This window comes from Triticum urartu, chromosome 6 (assembly GCF_003073215.2).
Source record: "Triticum urartu cultivar G1812 chromosome 6, Tu2.1, whole genome shotgun sequence".
Taxonomy (NCBI): Eukaryota; Viridiplantae; Streptophyta; class Magnoliopsida; order Poales; family Poaceae; genus Triticum; species Triticum urartu.
The window spans coordinates 564,415,977-564,434,792 of NC_053027.1; positions in this window are offsets into that span (position 1 = coordinate 564,415,977).

Sequence of the window (18,816 nt, forward strand, 5' to 3'; positions counted from 1 at the left end):
AGGAAATATGCCCTAGAGGCAATAATAAAGTTATTATTTATTTCCTTATTTCATGATAAATGTTTATTATTCATGCTAGAATTGTATTAACCGGAAACATGATACATGTATTATTACATAGACAAACAGAGTGTCACTAGTATGCCTCTGCTTGACTAGCTCGTTGATCAAAGATGGTTGTGTTTCCTAGCCATAGACATGAGTTGTCATTTGATTAACGTGATCACATCATTAGGAGAATGATGTGGTTGACTTGACCCATTCCGTTAGCTGGCCTGCACCCCACTCACTGACAGCTTGTTCATCGAGAACGGCGACTTGTTAGAGTTCAACATCAGACATTGATGAACCCGAGCTTTCGCTCTTTGCATTCGACCCCTTCACGTCGATGAACGGAGGCTCGGTAAGCTGGGGCAGCACCCTATCACCACTACCCAGCATATCCACCACCTTCCACATTGATGGTCCGAGGTTCAGCGACACCTGCGCGCACAGCAGCCCGACTTGGAACACTTTGAGAGCTTCCGCCTCCGAGCATTGGTCGCGGAGGTTTGGGTCCAGGATCTCCATCAGGGTGCCGGTGTAGTGCTTCCATATCTGAAGATGAAAGGATGTCAGCATCAGGTTGTCTGACATGCTACAGTACACTAGTACTTGACAAGAGGGGAAATGGGAGAATTTACTGTGACATGAGAGACAGTCTCTCAGCCGTTGAGGCCACAGAGTTGTGGTTCTTGCAGCCGGTAGATGTAGATGTCGGTCACACCATAGCTGTAGATGTCGGTCTTCTCCGTTAGCTGCCCGTGAACAATGTACTCCGGAGCCATATATCCACTGCAAAAGTTAGGCATGGTCAGTTCTATTTCTTTGGACACATTGCACAATTTATTGTGAAATTTTCTTCACCCCTTGATCAGATTAGATGTTTTGGACAAGTGAACTTACAATGTTCACGCGAGGCCAGTGCTAAGGTGGGTCTGATCTTCCATGAATTTCCTTGCCAGGCCGAAATCGCCAATCTTAGGCCTAAACCTCTCATCCAGCATCACATTGCTGGCCTTGATGTCCCTATGTATGATCCTAACCTCAAAGCCATTGTGGAGGTATGACAAACCCTCCCCCGCATCAAGGACGACCTCCGACCGCCGCTCCCAATCCAACGCTTTCTTCTTGAAAGCCTCTGCATCACCAAGCATGGAAGATCAACAAGAATGAAAATCTACCATTTGAAGTATGATTATGTAACGCCCCGGATATAAATTTCCCAATTTATACTGCAACTCTTGCCGTTTCCGGCGTTAAGTTATATTTATTTCTCGGGTTCGGGTCTTTGTCTTCGTGTGTTGTTTTCGTTGTCATGCATCTCATATCATGTCATCATGTGCATTGCATTTGCATACGTGTTCATCTCATGTATTCGAGCATTTTCCCCGTTGTCCGTTTTGCATTCCGGCGCTTTGTTCTCCTCCGGTGGTCATTTCTAACTTTCTTTCGTGTGTGGGGATTAAACATTTCCGGATTGGACCGAGACTTGCCATGCAGCCTTGGTTTACTACCGGTAGACCGCCTGTCAAGTTTCGTATCATTTGGACTTCGTTTGATACTCCAACGGTTAACCGAGGGACCGAAAAGGCCTCGTGTGTGTTGCAGCCCAACACCCCTTCAATTTGGCCCAAAACCCACCTAACTCTGCTCCATCATCTAGAGCGTTCGATCACGATCGCGTGGCCGAAAATCGCACCTCATTTGGACTCTCCTAACTCCACTTATGCCTATAAATACACCCCCCTCCAAAATTTCGCGGATCCCCTCCTCTAACCCTAAAAAAACAGATCTCGCGCGCCGGACACGTCCGCCGCTCCGCCCGGACCAACAGCGCGCCGCCACCTGTCCCGCGGGCGCCCCACTTCGCCGCCTCTGTCCCGCCGGCCCGCTCGGCCCGGCCGGGGCCCCCGAGGCCCGTTCGGCTCGCCCCGCCGCTTGGGAGCCACCGCGGCCGAGCCCCGCCGTCTCTCCCATCTCCGGTCGCGGGACGCCGCCGTCGCCCGACGCCAAGCTCCGCCACCTCGCCGGCAAGGAGCGCCGCCACCGCCCGGCGCCGGCGACCGCGCCCCGGCGCCCCCCCCCCCCCCCCCCCCCCCCCCCCCCCCCCCCCCCCCCCCCCCCCCCCCCCCCCCCCCCCCCCCCCCCCCCCCCCCCCCCCCGTCTCACCGGCCTCGGATCCGGCCCTCTGCGGCGATCCCCGTCGTCTTCCCGGCGAACAGGAGTCAACCCCGGCGATCCTCGTTTTCCGTGCCAGATCTGGATCTAAAATCCCCTCGGTTGACTTTTTCCTCCGAACCCTAATTTTTGTGCTAACTTTGACCGGCTATATCTCCGCATCCGTAGCTCTGATTTGGGCATATAGCATATCAAAATGTTCGTCTCGATGAGTACATCATTTCATTCCATTGCATCATTTTCATTTGAGTTCATCTTGATGCCCGAAATGCTGTTAGAAGAGGGATTCGTGAGTTAATTGTCAGATCTGCTAGTTCATCTTAGACTTTTGTCATTTTTGCCATGATTATTGCGTGCATGCTATGCCTGTGAGTCCTTCATATGTTTTGTTAAGGATTTTGTTATATTTCCAGAGGTGCAACCCATGCATTTTTAGGATGTGTGTGGTGACTTGTGCAAGCTTGCAAAGTGAGGCACCCGGTAAATCTGTTTTCAGGGACTTAGTAGTTTTCACTAAGTCTGGGATTGTTTAGTTCATGATGTCATATGTTCGTGTCGTTTTCTAGTGATCCGTGCCTCTTTTGAGGATGATCAGTAAAGGAGTTTTGTTAATCTTGTTATGCTCTATCCATCCATGTCTTTGTTTGCAATTATGGAGCACCCTAGCTTGAGCCAATCGAGCTCTACTTTTGCTTCGTTGTGAATCTGGGCAGATCGTCAACTTGTTTGCGATTTTGCCGATGCTATTGTAGTTGATCCGTGCATGCTATGCCATTGATCTTGCCATGACTAGCTTGTATTTTGTGCCTTCTTAATGGATGTATGCTTGCCTTGCCATGACTTGCACCGTAGTGAGTGCATCGAGCTCGTTTACATGCCTTCGTGAGCTAAATTTCAGCATGTCTCAGTTTTCACTAAGTCTGAAAACTGATTGTGTTTTAGCTATGTTCGTGTGCTTGTTAGTATATTTTGTGATCCCTTTTGGCTCAAGGTCACTAAGGGTCTTTTGTTAAGCTTGTTGAGTAGCTCCATGTAATGTTCTTCTTTGTCTTAATCAGGTCCTGTAGCATGTTTGTTTTGTGCTCCGTAGAGGCTATATGATTCTTGAAATTCCAGACAAGTGTTAATTTCACTAAGTCTGGAGATCTGTTTACCATTTGCGTTTTGGCCATGCTTGTCTGAACCTGTTATGGATGATTTGGCCGTAGCTCAGTGCTAGACATTTTGTTAAGTATTTGTGTTGCATCCGTGCCATGTATTTTGTTGTCATGTTTGGGTGCTGTAGCATGTTCATTTCATTGCATTTAGATGCCTACTTGCTTGTAAATCGCAGACCGGTGTCATTTTTGAACGGCTTGCCATTTCCAAACCCGTAACTCCGATTCCGGCGTTCCTTTATATCGTTTTTCAAGCGATTTCATCTCATCTTTCAGTGGCACACTTGCATTTCAAGTTGAAGGCCAAGGTTCATGCATTTCCTGTTCATATTGCATTTTGCATCCGCAATCCCGTATCGCATCCCGCATAGCATACCATCTTTGCATCTTATTGTTTGAGCTTGCACGTGGATGATTGTATCCTTGTGGCTTGTTTGTCTTGTTTGAGTAGAGCCAGGAGACGAGTTCGCTAACGAGGAGCCCGTTGAGTTTGCTTTTGAGGATCCAGTCAACTCTGACAGCTTTGCAGGCAAGATGATCATACCCTCGAAATCACTACTATCTTTGCTATGCTAGTTTGCTCGCTCTTTTGCTATGCCAATGCTACGATGCCTACCTTTTGCTTGTCAGCCTCCCAATTGCCATGTTGAACCTCTAACCCACCATGTCCTAGCAAATTGTTGATTGGCTATGTCACCGCTTTGCTCAGCCCCTCTTATAGCGTTGCTAGTTGCAGGTGAAGATTGGAGCCGTTCCTTGTTGGAACATTTATTTACTTGTTGGGATATCATTATCTTGCTATGTTATCTTAATGCATCTATATGCTTGGTAAAGGGTGGAAGGCTCGGCCTCTCGCCTAGTGTTTTGTTCCACTCTTGCCGCCCTAGTTTCCGTCATATCGGTGTTATGTTCCCGGATTTTGTGTTCCTTACGCGGTTGGGTTATAATGGGAACCCCTTGATAGTTCGCCTTGATTAAAGCTTTTCCAGCAATCCCCAACCTTGGTTTTACCATTTGCCACCTAGCCTCTTTTTCCCTTGGGTTTCCGGAGCCCCAGGGTCATCTTATTTTAGCCCCCCCCCCCCGGGCCAGTGCTCCTCTGAGTGTTGGTCCGAACTAGAGCCCTATGCAGCGCCCCCTCGGGGAAACTCGAGGTTTGGTTTTAGTTGTACGGATTGCTCATCTGAGTGTGCCCTGAGAAAGAGATATGTGCAGCTCCTATTGGGATTTGTCGGCACATTCGGGCGGTGTTGCTGGTCTTGTTTTAACCTGTCGAAATGTCTTGTTGTACCGGGATACCGAGTCTGATCAGAATGTCTCGGGTGGAGGTCTATTCCTTCGTTGACCGTGAGAGCTTGTCATGGGCTAAGTTGGGACTCCCCTGCAGGGATTGAACTTTCGAAAGCCGTGCCCGCGGTTATGGGCAGATGGGAATTTGTTAATGTCCGGTTGTAGATAACTTGAACCTTAAGTTAATTAAAATGAATCAACCGTGTGTGTTACCGTGATGGCCTCTTCTCGGCGGAGTCCGGGAAGTGGACACGGTGTTGGAGTTATGTTTGCGCAGGTTGCTCTCTCTAGATTCTCGCTCGTGCTTTGCCTCCTCTTCTCGTTCTCTTTTGCGAATAAGTTAGCCACCATATATGCTAGTCGCTTGCTGCAGCTCCACATATATTTACCTTACCCTTCCTATAAGCTTAAATAGTTTTGATCGCGAGGGTGCGAGATTGCTGAGTCCCTGTGGCTCACAGATTACTATTACACCAGATGCAGGTCCAGGTGATTCCGCTCCAGGTGGCGAGTACGAGCTCAAGTGGGAGTTCGACGAGGACTCTCAGCGATACTACGTGTCTTTTCCTGATGATCAGTAGTGGTGCCCGGTTGGGTTTGATCGGGACCGTGTCGCATGTTGGGTTTTCTTCTATTTTGGCGCCGTAGTCGGGCCATGAGTGTTTGGATGATGTATGTTATTTATGTACTTTGATGTGACGTGGCGAGTGTAAGCCAACTATGTATCTCCCCTTTTATTCTATATTACATGGGATGTTGTGATGATTGCCTAACTTGCGACATTGCTTTCAATGCGGTTATGTCTCTAAGTCGTGCCTCGACACGTGGGAGCTATAGCCGCATCGAGGGCGTTACAAGTTGGTAATCAGAGCCTTCCCCAACCTTAGGAGCCCCATTGCTTGATCGTTTTTAGCAGCCGAGTTGTGTCTAGAAAAATGCTTTGAGTCATTTAGGAATTATATATCGGAGAGCTTAGGAATTCTTTTACTTCCCAGTCTCCTCATCGCTCTGGTAAGGCATCCTGACGTAGAGTTTTGACTCTTCTCTTCTCAAATTTCACTAAAAAAAATTTAGGATCACGCGAGTATCTTGGAATCGTTCCGATGGTTTTATGATGAGAACATTGTCTTGGTGCCTCCTGTCAGGGGTTTAGTGGAAGTGTCCCGGGGAGTTGAGCTCTGAGGTGTTGTCATCATAATTTTATCATTGCAATTCTGGAATACTTGGGATATGTTCGCCGACATCGAAAATCTCTTTTATGCAGTTCGTTGGTGAGATAACCTCGACGCCACCCAGTACTGGGGCGGGAGTTCGGGAGTATCGCCATAACTTGTATAACGGATGCTTTTCGAAGGTTGAGGTAGATGGTTTCCGAGGGTTTCTTGGTTATGTGTTGAAGGATGGATATAGCTGGATGTAGGAATTGCTAGTTTGGGTGAGATATTATGCTTCCCCTGTATCCCCAACACCTGATTGCATAACCGGAAAGTTTCGGGAGTTTCATAGGTGGGAATTCTCGTAGCTCTAGTTTTTCTTCCACGGATATTGGTTTGAGATTGGGATTTCTTACCGATTATTCGTTCTTGAGCCGTACCTTGTTGATTTACTTCTTCTACCTAATTCTATGCGGCTTCGCAATTTAGGGATATGTGACCACTTCAAGAGAAATGCATTCGTTCATTTTGTTCGGATGTGAAGACTTTATGTTGCAATTTTCATTCCATTGGATTCAGCTTCAATATTTTGTCTATCAATGTGCTAATGGTGGTCAACCTCTTCAGGATGGCTCCTCCAATGCGCACGACTCCGAATCCTGATCCGCCACCACCTCCACCTCCTCCGGAGGCATGGCAAGCTGTGATGGCCGCAACCAATGCAAACACACAGTTGATCATGCAAATTCTCCAAGAGCACAATCAAGGCAGGCAAGGGAATCAAGGCAACAATCAGAATCATTTTGCTACACTGAACCAGTTCCTTACTAATGGTCCAAAGACGTTCAGCAATTGTGTTGAGGCTTCCGATGCTGACGATTGGCTTGTGGATCTGGGCAAGCATTTTGAATGCAGCAACGTCAGGCCTGAAGATTTCGTCAAGTTCGCTTCCTTCCAACTCAAAGATCAGGCTGCAGAATGGTTCCAGCAGTACAAGGATTCCAGAGGTGGACGTCTGATCACTTGGGATGATTTCCCTCGAGATTTCCGAGCTCATCACATCCCTCAAAGTGTGGTTGAAAGTAAGCGTCAGGAATTCCGCAATCTGAAGCAAGGCTCTTTGTCTGTCTATGACTACAACAAGTTGTTCCAGAAGCTCGCCCGCTTTGCCAAGCAGGACGTACCTGATGAGAAGAGCATGATATACCAGTTCAGGGGTGGTCTCAGAGAAGAAATTCAGCTCGCTCTTGTCCTCTTTGAGCCGTTGAGATACGATGAGTTCTACAACATGGCACTGAAGCAAGAGGCTGCTCAGTTGAGGTGTGATGCTTCCAAGAAGCGAGCCAGAGATGCTACTCCTTCTTCCTCTACTCAAGTGGCGAAGCAGCAGAAGTTTTGGCTTCCTCCTCCTCCGTTCCGTCAGCCGTATCAGCAGAAGAGCAAAAGTGGCAGTGGTTCTTCCCACCCACCCAACCCTGGCTTTCAGAACAAGTCTTCGTCTCAACCTCCAAGACCGAGTGCTCCGTACCACCGTCCGCTTTCAGAGGTCACGTGCAACAAGTGCCAAGAAAAGGGTCACTATGCCAACAAGTGTTTCAACCAGAGGCGTCTTCCTCCTCCTCCTCCTATGAGATCGGCAAGTACAGCAGTGGTCAAGCATAATCCCAAGCATGCCAAGGTCAACTTGATGAACGCAGCTCAGGCAGAGGATTCTTCAGATGTCATCATGGGTAACCTTCCTGTTAATGATATTCCTGCAAAAGTACTTTTTGATACTGGTGCATCGCATTCTTTCTTGTCATGCCCGTTTGCTTCGAAGCACGATGTTGATACTGAGATTATGCCCCAAGCCATGCAAGTTGTTTCTCCCGGCAAGCTTTTGACTTCTAGTTTGGTTGCTCCCGATGTCTCTATCACTTTGGGCGATTACAAGTTCCTTTCTTCCCCAATGGTTCTTGGTAACTCGGATATTGATCTTATTCTCGGAATGGATTGGCTTTCTAAGCACAAGGCTCAGCTTGATTGTGCAGCCAGGCAGATTCAATTGACTCATTCGTCTGAGGATGTAATTGTCTTTGCCGCTCATGATGATACCATCCGTTTGTTTTCTCTCAATGAGAAGGGTGAACTGGATGCTATCTCGCAAATTCCAGTCGTTTGCGAATATCAAGACGTCTTTCCAGAAGAGCTCCCAGGAATGCCTCTGCACCGGCCAATTGAATTCGTTATTGATCTTGAGCCCGGCACGGAACCTGTGTGCAAACGTCCTTACAAGCTCGGACCTGAAGAGTTGAAGGAGCTGAAGAAACAACTCGATGAGCAAGAGAGAATGGGTCTCATCCGGCCTAGTTCTTCTCCGTGGGGTTGTGGTGTTCTTTTTGTGAAGAAGAAGGGTGGATCGGACCGACTTTGTGTTGTTTACCGTCCATTGAACAAGAAGACCATCAAGAACAAGTACCCACTTCCCAACATCAATGAGCTGTTCGAACAACTCAAAGGTGCTCAAGTATTCTCCAAGCTTGATCTCCGTATGGGTTATCACCAGATTCGTATCTGTGAGCAAGATATTCCCAAGACGGCTTTCAGGACAAGCTTTGGTTCATATGAATACACTGTCATGTCTTTTGGCCTCGTCAACGCTCCTCCGACGTTCTCTCGCATGATGAACTTCATCTTCAACGCCTACACCAATGACTTTGTTTTGGTCTATCTCGACGACATTCTGGTTTTCTCCAAAAACAAGGAAGATCATGCCAAGCACTTGCGTTTGGTTCTTGATAAGCTCAGAGAACATCAGTTCTATGCCAAGTTCTCCAAGTGTGAATTTTGACTCGATGAGGTTCTTTATCTTGGTCATATCATCTCTGCCAAGGGTATTGCCGTGAATCCTGAGAAGGTGTCTGCAATTGTAAATTGGGAACCTCCTCAGAACGTGAAGCAACTCCGCAGTTTCCTCGGTCTCGCAAGCTATTGCCGAAGATTCGTTGAAAACTTTTCTAAGATCGCGAAGCCTCTCTCTAATCTTCTTCAGAAGCACGTCAAATACGTTTGGTCTCCGGAGTGTGATATTGCTTTCAACACTTTGAAAGAGAAGTTGATCACTGCTCCAGTTTTGACTCCGCCTGATGAATCCAAGCCGTACGAGGTCTTTTGTGATGCCTCTCTCCAAGGTCTTGGCGCAGTTTTGATGCAAGAGAAGAAAGTTGTTGCTTATACCTCTCGCCAGTTGAAGCGTAATGAGAAGAACTACCCCACTCATGATCTCGAGTTGGCGGCAGTTGTGCATGCTCTTTTGACTTGGAGACATCTTCTATTGGGAAGAAAAGTGGACATTTTCACTGATCACAAGAGTCTCAAGCACATCTTCACTCAGCCTAATCTCAACCTCAGGCAAACTCGATGGGTCGAAATGATTCAAGAGTATAATCCGAGTATTGAGTATACTCCGGGCAAGGCCAATGTGATTGCTGACGCTTTGAGCAGAAAAGCGTATTGCAACAGTCTGATTCTTAAGCCTTATCAACCCGAGCTTTGTGAAGCTTTCCGCAAACTTAATCTGCAAGTTGTTCCTCAAGGTTTCCTCGCCAACCTTTAACTCCCTCCTACCTTGGAAGACCAGATTCGCCAAGCCCAGCTTCTTGATGCTATGGTGAAAAAGGTGAAGATTGGTATTGCCAAGAGTCAGTCCAAGTACAAGTGCTACCACCTTGATGACAAGGACACTCTCTTCTTTGAGGATCGAATTGTTGTACCCAAAGGTGACCTTCGTAAAGTGATCATGAACGAGGCTCATAATTCTCTCCTCTCCATCCACCCTGGGAGTACGAAGATGTATCAGGACCTCAAGCAAGCTTATTGGTGGACTCGAATGAAGTGCGAGATCGCTCAATTCGTGAATGAATGTGATGTCTACAGAAGAGTGAAGGCAGAACACCAAAGGCCAGCAGGTCTCCTCCAACCTCTTGCCATTCCAGAATGGAAGTTTGACCACATTGAAATGGACTTTGTGATTGGGTTTCCAAAGTCCAAGCGTGGCAATGATGCTATATTCGTTGTCATCGACAAGCTCACCAAAGTGGCTCACTTTCTGCCTATCAAAGAGTCGATCACTGCAGCTCAATTGGCGGAACTCTATACCTCTCGAATTGTCTCTCTGCACGGTATTCCTCAAGTGATATCTTCAGACCGTGGCAGCATCTTTACCTCCAAATTTTGGGATTCTTTTCAGAAGGCCATGGGCACCAACATCCGCTTCAGCACTGCTTTCCATCCCCAAACAAGCGGTCAAGTCGAGCGTGTCAACCAGATTCTTGAAGATATGCTCAGGGCTTGTGTGATCTCCTTCGGCATGAAGTGGGAGGATTGTCTTCCTTATGCTGAATTCTCCTACAACAACAGTTTCCAAGCAAGTTTGGGCAAGGCCCCATTTGAAATTCTGTATGGCAGGAAGTGTCGTACCCCTCTCAACTGGTCCGAAACCGGTGAACGTCGGCTGCTGGGTAATGACTTAATCACAGAGGCAGAAGAAATGTGCAAAGTCATTTGTGATAACCTCAAAGCAGCCCAATCCCGCCAGAAGAGCTACTATGATAGTAAGCACCGTGATTTGGCTTTCGAGATCGGAGATCATGTTTACCTCCGCGTCTCTCCTATGGAAGGGACTCGTCGCTTCGGTATCAAAGGGAAGCTTGCCCCGAGATACGTGGGACCTTTCAAGATTGTCAGCAAGAGAGGCGACCTCGCCTATCAACTCGAGCTTCCTTCAAACTTTGCAAATGTTCATGACGTGTTCCATGTCTCTCAGCTTCAAAAGTGCTTCAAGACTCCTGACTGCACAGTCAACTTCGAGGACATTGAGCTCCAAGAAGATCTCTCTTATCGTGAGCACCCAGTTGCTATTCTTGAAGAGACTGAACGCAAGACTCGCAACAAGTTGACCAAATTTCTCAAAGTCAAGTGGTCACACCATTCCGACCGTGAAGCTACCTGGGAACGCGAGGATCACCTCCGTTCTGAGTACCCGGTGTTCTTTCAGTCCTAGATCTCGGGACAAGATCCTTTCGTAGTGGTGGAGTGTTGTAACGCCCCGGATATAACTTTCCCAATTTGTACTCCAACTCTTGTCGTTTCCGGCGTTAAGTTATATTTATTTCTCGGGTTCGGGTCTTTGTCTCCGTGTGTTGTTTTCGTTGTCATGCATCTCATATCATGTCATCATGTGCATTGCATTTGCATACGTGTTCATCTCATGTATTCGAGCATTTTCCCCGTTGTCCGTTTTGCATTCCGGAGCTTCGTTCTCCTCCGGTGGTCATTTCTAACTTTCTTTCGTGTGTGGGGATTAAACATTTCCGGATTGGACCGAGACTTGCCATGCGGCCTTTGTTTACTACCGGTAGACCGCCTGTCAAGTTTCGTATCATTTGGACTTCGTTTGATACTCCAACGGTTAACCGAGGGACCGAAAAGGCCTCGTGTGTGTTGCAGCCCAACACCCCTCCAATTTGGCCCAAAACCCACCTAACTCTGCTCCATCATCTAGAGCGTTCGATCATGATCGCGTGGCCGAAAACCGCATCTTATTTGGACTCTCCTAACTCCACTTATGCCTATAAATACACCTCCCCTCCAAAATTTCGCGGATCCCCTCCTCTAACCCTAAAAAAACAGATCTCGCGCGCCGGACACGTCCGGACGCGCCGGACACGTCCGTCGATCCGCCCGGACCAACAGCGCGACGCCACCTGTCCCGCGGGCGCCCCACTTCGCCGCCTCTGTCCCGCCGGCCCGCTCGGCCCGGCCGGGGCCCCCGAGGCCCGTTCGGCTCGCCCCGCCGCTTGGGAGCCACCGCGGCCGAGCCCCGCCGTCTCTCCCATCTCCGGTCGCCGGACGCCGCCGTCGCATGACGCCAAGCTCCGCCACCTCGCCGGCAAGGAGCGCCGCCACCGCCCGGCGCCGGCGACCGCGCCCCGGCGCCCCCCCCCCCCCCCCCCCCCCCCCCCCCCCCCCCCCCCCCCCCCCCCCCCCCCCCCCCCCCCCCCCCCCCCCCCCCCCCCCCCCCCCCGTCTCACCAGCCTCGGATCCGGCCCTCTCCGGCGATCCCCGTCGTCTTCCCGGCGAACAGGAGTCAACCCCGGCGATCCTCATTTTCCGTGCCAGATCTGGATCTAAAATCCCCTCGGTTGACTTTCTCCTCCGAACCCTAATTTTTGTGCTAACTTTGACCGGCTATATCTCCGCATCCGTAGCTCCGATTTGGGCATATAGCATATCAAAATGTTCGTCTCGATGAGTACATCATTTCACCCCCGAGGCCCGTTCGGCTCGCCCCGCCGCTTGGGAGCCACCACGGCCGAGCCCCGCCGTCTCTCCCATCTCCGATCGCCGGACGCTGCCGTCGCCCGACGCCAAGCTCCGCCACCTCGCCGGCAAGGAGCGCCGCCACCGCCCGGCGCCGGCGACCGCGCCCCGGCGCCCCCCCCCCCCCCCCCCCCCCCCCCCCCCCCCCCCCCCCCCCCCCCCCCCCCCCCCCCCCCCCCCCCCCCCCCCCCCCCCCCCCCCCCGTCTCGCCGGCCTCGGATCCGGCCCTCTCCGGCGATCCCCGTCGTCTTCCCGGCGAACAGGAGTCAACCCCGGCGATCCTCATTTTCCGTGCCAGATCTGGATCTAAAATCCCCTCGGTTGACTTTCTCCTCCGAACCCTAATTTTTGTGCTAACTTTGACCGGCTATATCTCCGCATCCGTAGCTCCGATTTGGGCATATAGCATATCAAAATGTTCGTCTCGATGAGTACATCATTTCATTCAATTGCATCATTTTCATTTGAGTTCATCTTGATGCCCGAAATGCTGTTAGAAGAGGGCTTCATGAGTTAATTGTCAGATCTGCTAGTTCATCTTAGACTTTTGTCATTTTTGCATGATTATTGTGTGCATGCTATGCCTGTGAGTCCTCATATGTTTTGTTAAGGATTTTGTTATATTTCCAGAGGTGCAACCCATGTATTTTTAGGATGTGTGTGGTGACTTGTGCAAACTTGCAAAGTGAGGCACCCGGTAAATCTGTTTTCAGGGACTTAGTAGTTTTCACTAAGTCTGGGATTGTTTAGTTCATGATGCCATATGTTCGTGTCGTTTCCTAGTGATCCGTGCCTCTTTTGAGGATGATCAGTAAAGGAGTTTTGTTAATCTTGTTATGCTCTATCCATCCATGTCTTTGTTTGCAATTATGGAGCACCCTAGCTTGAGCCAATCGAGCTCTACTTTTGCTTCGTTGTGAATCTGGGCAGATCGTCAACTTGTTTGCGATTTTGCCGATGCTATTGTAGTTGATCCGTGCATGCTATGCCATTGATCTTGCCATGACTAGCTTGTATTTTGTGCCTTCTTAATGGATGTATGCTTGCCTTGCCATGACTTGCACCGTAGTGAGTGCATCGAGCTCGTTTACATGCCTTCGTGAGCTAAATTTCAGCATGTCTCAGTTTTCACTAAGTCTGAAAACTGATTGTGTTTTAGCTATGTTCGTGTGCTTGTTAGTATATTTTGTGATCCCTTTTGGCTCAAGGTCACTAAGGGTCTTTTGTTAAGATTGTTGAGTAGCTCCATGTCATGTTCTATTTTGTCTTAATCAGGTCCTGTAGCATGTTGTTTTGTTGCTCCAAAGAGGGCTTCACGATCTGAAATTTCAGACAAGTGTTAATTTCACTAAGTCTGAATCTGTTTTGCATTTGCGTTTTTGCCATGCTTGTTTGAACCTCATGATGGATGAATTGGCCGTAGCTCAGTGCTAGTCTTTTGTTAAGCATCTTGAATGCTTCCCTGCCATGTATTTTGTTGTCATGTTTGAGTGCTATAGCATGTTCATTTCATTGCATTTAGAGGCCTACTTGCTGTAAATCGCAGCCCGGTGTCATATTTGAATCGCTTGCCATTTCCAAACCGTAACTCCGATTCCGGCGTTCTTTATATCGTTTTCAAGCGATTTCATCCCCTCTTTCCAGTGGCACACTTGGTTTTCCAAGTTGAGGCCAGGTTCATGCATTTCCTGTCATATCTTGCATTTTGCATCCCGCGTCGCATCCCGCATAGCATACCATCTTTGCATCTTATTGTTTGAGCTTGCACGTGGCTGATTGTATCCTTGTGGCTTGTTTGTCTTGTTTGAGTAGAGCCGGGAGATGAGTTCGCTAGCGAGGAGCCCGTTGAGTTTGCTTTTGAGGATCCAGTCAACTCTGACAGCTTTGCAGGCAAGATGATCATACCCTCGAAATCACTACTATCTTTGCTATGCTAGTTTGCTCGCTCTTTTGCTATGCCAATGCTACGATGCCTACCTTTTGCTTGTCAGCCTCCCAATTGCCATGTTGAACCTCTAACCCACCATGTCCTAGCAAATTGTTGATTGGCTATGTCACCGCTTTGCTCAGCCCCTCTTATAGCGTTGCTAGTTGCAGGTGAAGATTGGAGCCGTTCCTTGTTGGAACATTTATTTACTTGTTGGGATATCATTATCTTGCTATGTTATCTTAATGCATCTATATGCTTGGTAAAGGGTGGAAGGCTCGGCCTCTCGCCTAGTGTTTTGTTTCACTCTTGCCGCCCTAGTTTCCGTCATATCGGTGTTATGTTCCCGGATTTTGTGTTCCTTACGCGGTTGGGTTATAATGGGAACCCCTTGATAGTTCGCCTTGATTAAAGCTTTTCCAGCAATCCCCAACCTTGGTTTTACCATTTGCCACCTAGCCTCTTTTTTCCCTTGGGTTTCCGGAGCCCGAGGGTCATCTTATTATTTACCCCCCCCCCCGGGCCAGTGCTCCTCTGAGTGTTGGTCCACTGAGCGTCTGAGGCCCCTCGGGGAAACTCGAGGTTTGGTTTTAGTTGTACCGACATTGCTCATCTGAGTGTGCCCTGAGAACAAGATATGTGCAGCTCCTATCGGGATTTGTCGGCACATTCGGGCGGTGTTGCTGGTCTTGTTTTAACCTGTCGAAATGTCTTGTTGTACCGGGATACCGAGTCTGATCGGAATGTCTCGGGTGGAGGTCTATTCCTTCGTTGACCGTGAGAGCTTGTCATGGGCTAAGTTGGGACTCCCCTGCAGGGATTGAACTTTCGAAAGCCGTGCCCGCGGTTATGGGCAGATAGGAATTTGTTAATGTCCGGTTGTAGATAACTTGAACCTTAAGTTAATTAAAATGAATCAACCGTGTGTGTTACCGTGATGGCCTCTTCTCGGCGGAGTCCGGGAAGTGGACACGGTGTTGGAGTTATGTTTGCGCAGGTTGCTCTCTCTAGATTCTCGCTCGTGCTTTGCCTCCTCTTCTCGTTCTCTTTTGCGAATAAGTTAGCCACCATATATGCTAGTCACTTGCTGCAGCTCCACATATATTTGCCTTACCCTTCCTATAAGCTTAAATAGTTTTGATCGCGAGGGTGCGAGATTGCTGAGTCCCTGTGGCTCACAGATTACTATTACACCAGATGCAGGTCCAGGTGATTCCGCTCCAGGTGGCGAGTACGAGCTCAAGTGGGAGTTCGACGAGGACTCTCAGCGATACTACGTGTCTTTTCCTGATGATCAGTAGTGGTGCCCGGTTGGGTTTGATCGGGACCGTGTCGCATGTTGGGTTTTCTTCTATTTTGGCGCCGTAGTCGGGCCATGAGTGTTTGGATGATGTATGTTATTTATATACTTTGATGTGACGTGGCGAGTGTAAGCCAACTATGTATCTCCCCTTTTATTCTATATTACATGGGATGTTGTGATGATTGCCTAACTTGCGACATTGCTTTCAATGCGGTTATGTCTCTAAGTCGTGCCTCGACACGTGGGAGCTATAGCCGCATCGAGGGCATTACAGATTATCTTTCACTTCGGAATGCAGGGATTGTTTTCTTTTCTTACCAAAGAGGTAGTGATCGAGGCTGGTGTTGCAGAGGTACTCGTAGACGAGGAGGCTCTCGGGACCCTCGACGCTGCACCCGAGGAGCTTGATGAGGTTCTTGTGCTGCACCTGGCTGACGAGCTTCACCTCGTTGAAGAACTAGTTGATCCACTGCCGCAAGTTGAGGTAGAGCCGCTTCACGGCGATCTCCCGGCCATCCGGAAGCACACCCTGGGATATCCAGCATATTATCACAATCTCAAATTCAGATGAAGCAAGCATTTCAAGAAATATGATCAATGAAATCGGTGTTGCATTTGTCCCAATGTGTGAGTGTCCCAAATGGCACGGCAATGTACCTTGTAAACTGAACCATAGCCACCCTGGGCAAGCTTGTTGATCTGATTGATTTAAGTCATTAGTCGCCTTGCGCAGATCCTCGTACCGGAAGCCGAGCTGTGACGACATGCTGGTGCGGATGATCTGGCCTGAGCCATCCATGTCTACAGAGTGTCAGAAACTATCATCAGACCATAGTGTGGCATCGGACATATGTGATTGTAATTTTACCGTTTGGCATACCGTCGTGGAGGTCGTCTCTCCTGGGCCTCATTCATGTCCAGATGAATACTATGCTGATGACTGCCATGGCGGAGAGGTTGGAGGCGAAGACGATGATGATTATGTGTCGTGCTGCCATGGATAATCCAGAAGAAGAAAGAAGATGTCATATTCATGGCGTTTCATACTGATTTATTTTGCGGTTTCACGCTCTGAAGTCTGAAATATCACTATGTGGAATGCGCTGTTGCTGTCAGCAGAATTCAGACACGAGTACATGACAATGCACGACACTTGGACCGGGAACGGCAAGTAAGACTGAGAATGTGTGCACTCGATGATCCGCCGCCGCCGGCAGCTTTGGCTGGCAGGTAGAAGGGCTGCGTCGCGTACCTGACGACGCATCCGGCATTGGCGCCGAGAAGGCGCTGCCGGACCACCCGGTCGCGCGCTCGCCGTGCAGGCCGCGCACGCGATGGCGTCCAACGACCTCCAGCACTGTGCCGCCACGTACACCCGCGCGCCCGGTCGACATCGCCGACGCGGACGCCCACCCGGCGTAGTAGTACCCCCTCGCCCCTGGCGCGGTCGGCGTGACGTTGCACACCAGAGCGGCGGCGTGCGGTGTGGCCAGTGCAGTGTCGTTTAAGCATAGGAACATGTCACTGGTGTCAGAAGCGACGGTGGTGAAGCTGCCCGCGCCGCAGCGGAGGAAGCAACCGTCGACGTAGATGCGGCCGGCGTCGGCCGGGAGGCAGTGGAAAAGGATCCCATCGTTTTCCATGCCGTTTGTACCTACAGCCCATGTTCATAGTGTCGTAACACCGTCGCTATGTTCTGCACGGCCGTCTACACAAACTGTAGACCCGTCGGGTATCCATCCAGGTGTACGCATTAACTACCACGTATGCGCGCCTTGAAATACCGCATCATCCCATATCTCATGACGAGTTGGACGACGGAAGATACCGTGAGCAGGCGTGCTCGGGCACGCCAGTAAATTTTCACAAATAAGTGTCGCAACTTTGTATTAACTTCAGTATAAAATTATATTGAGGTTGAGACACTTGTTTTGGAACGGAGGAAGTATTACATAAAAAAATAGTGAGTTAAATTTGCCATCCATCACAACTCTTACCGAAATTTAGAAGAAAATATATAATCATTTTTATATGCAGATACACCATTTCAACTGCAGTAAGAAATTCTTATGAAGAGTTTCACTATCTAAAATACATTAATTAATGAATAAAAGAAAGCTATGCCTTAAGAGACCAGGTTCACAAGAGACATTAATCAGTTTCGTCTGGTAGATTCCTGGAAATTAGGAAGGGAAAGGTCGGCAATAAAGTGAAAATCAGAGAGCGGAGTAAGTGAAAGGCAAAGAGAGGAGCACCTAACTCCTAACCTTATATTTTACACTTTGTCGAGCAGGTAAAATCAATAAGAAAATACAGAGTAGATGCAGGAAGTGAGTGTTGCTTGCCGGCAAGCAAATGCAAGACAACCACAACTGAACATACCTTGTTCTGTACTGGACGGCCGCTGTGGCTCTCAAGGCCCTCTCCTGCCCGAGGAAAAATCAAGCAATCAACAACCGAACAACAACTTGATAAGTTAAACCATGAGCGGTACCCCTTCTAGCATTCTAATTTATAAGATCCCAAGTACGTAAAACATGAGAATAATAAATATACATGCCATTCAAGATGTTGATATATTAACTATGAGCAGTAACATTCTAAGAGAAAGTGCCCAATAGCAAGAAAGCAAGATACATGGCCCATGCCTGAGCTGTCTAGGGCGGGACAAACGAGCAGCAAGAACATGGGGGAGCATCGTCACTCCCACTGATGGCTACAAATTTCTATAAACCCATGCACATTTGAGATGATTGCTGAATGTTAAAACGCTACTGTCTTGGAGAACAGATCATCGGTACTGAAATACTATACATCCATTTCTCCGACAAGTATTTCCGGATGGAGGGAGTAGAACATAAAGGGGAAAGTGCATACATAAATAAGTCCACCATACAGCTTGGGTGCTTTACAAATCAAATGCTTAAATATTCTAGAAGCTTGGGAGGGAAGGCATCAATTTTTATCACCTCTACACTAATTGTTTAGGACAGAGATTGCTTGAAGGTGATTAAAGTAAACTATATAAGTGGTATGGAGAAACTAAAGAAGGGAATGGGCTCACCAGGGACCTGGGCATTGATGTGATGAGGTCTTGACCTGAATGGAGATAGTCTACGACCAGGAAAGAACATATTAGAAGCAAAACCTGAAATAACAGTATAGGCAAAAGACATCTTAGCTGAATAGGGAGATGATTCTTGACCTACCACATTTATGAATTAATAGGAACAAGCATGTGATCTTCGATCTGGGACTCCATTCGCTGCCGATGAAGGAGAAGCCGAGGAGATCCTGGAAATTAGGAAGGGAAAGGTCAGCAATAAACTCAAGAACACATTAATGGCTGCCAATACCAGAAATTAGCGATTCTAGTCCCTTGTCTCAACAGGAACTTCCCATTTG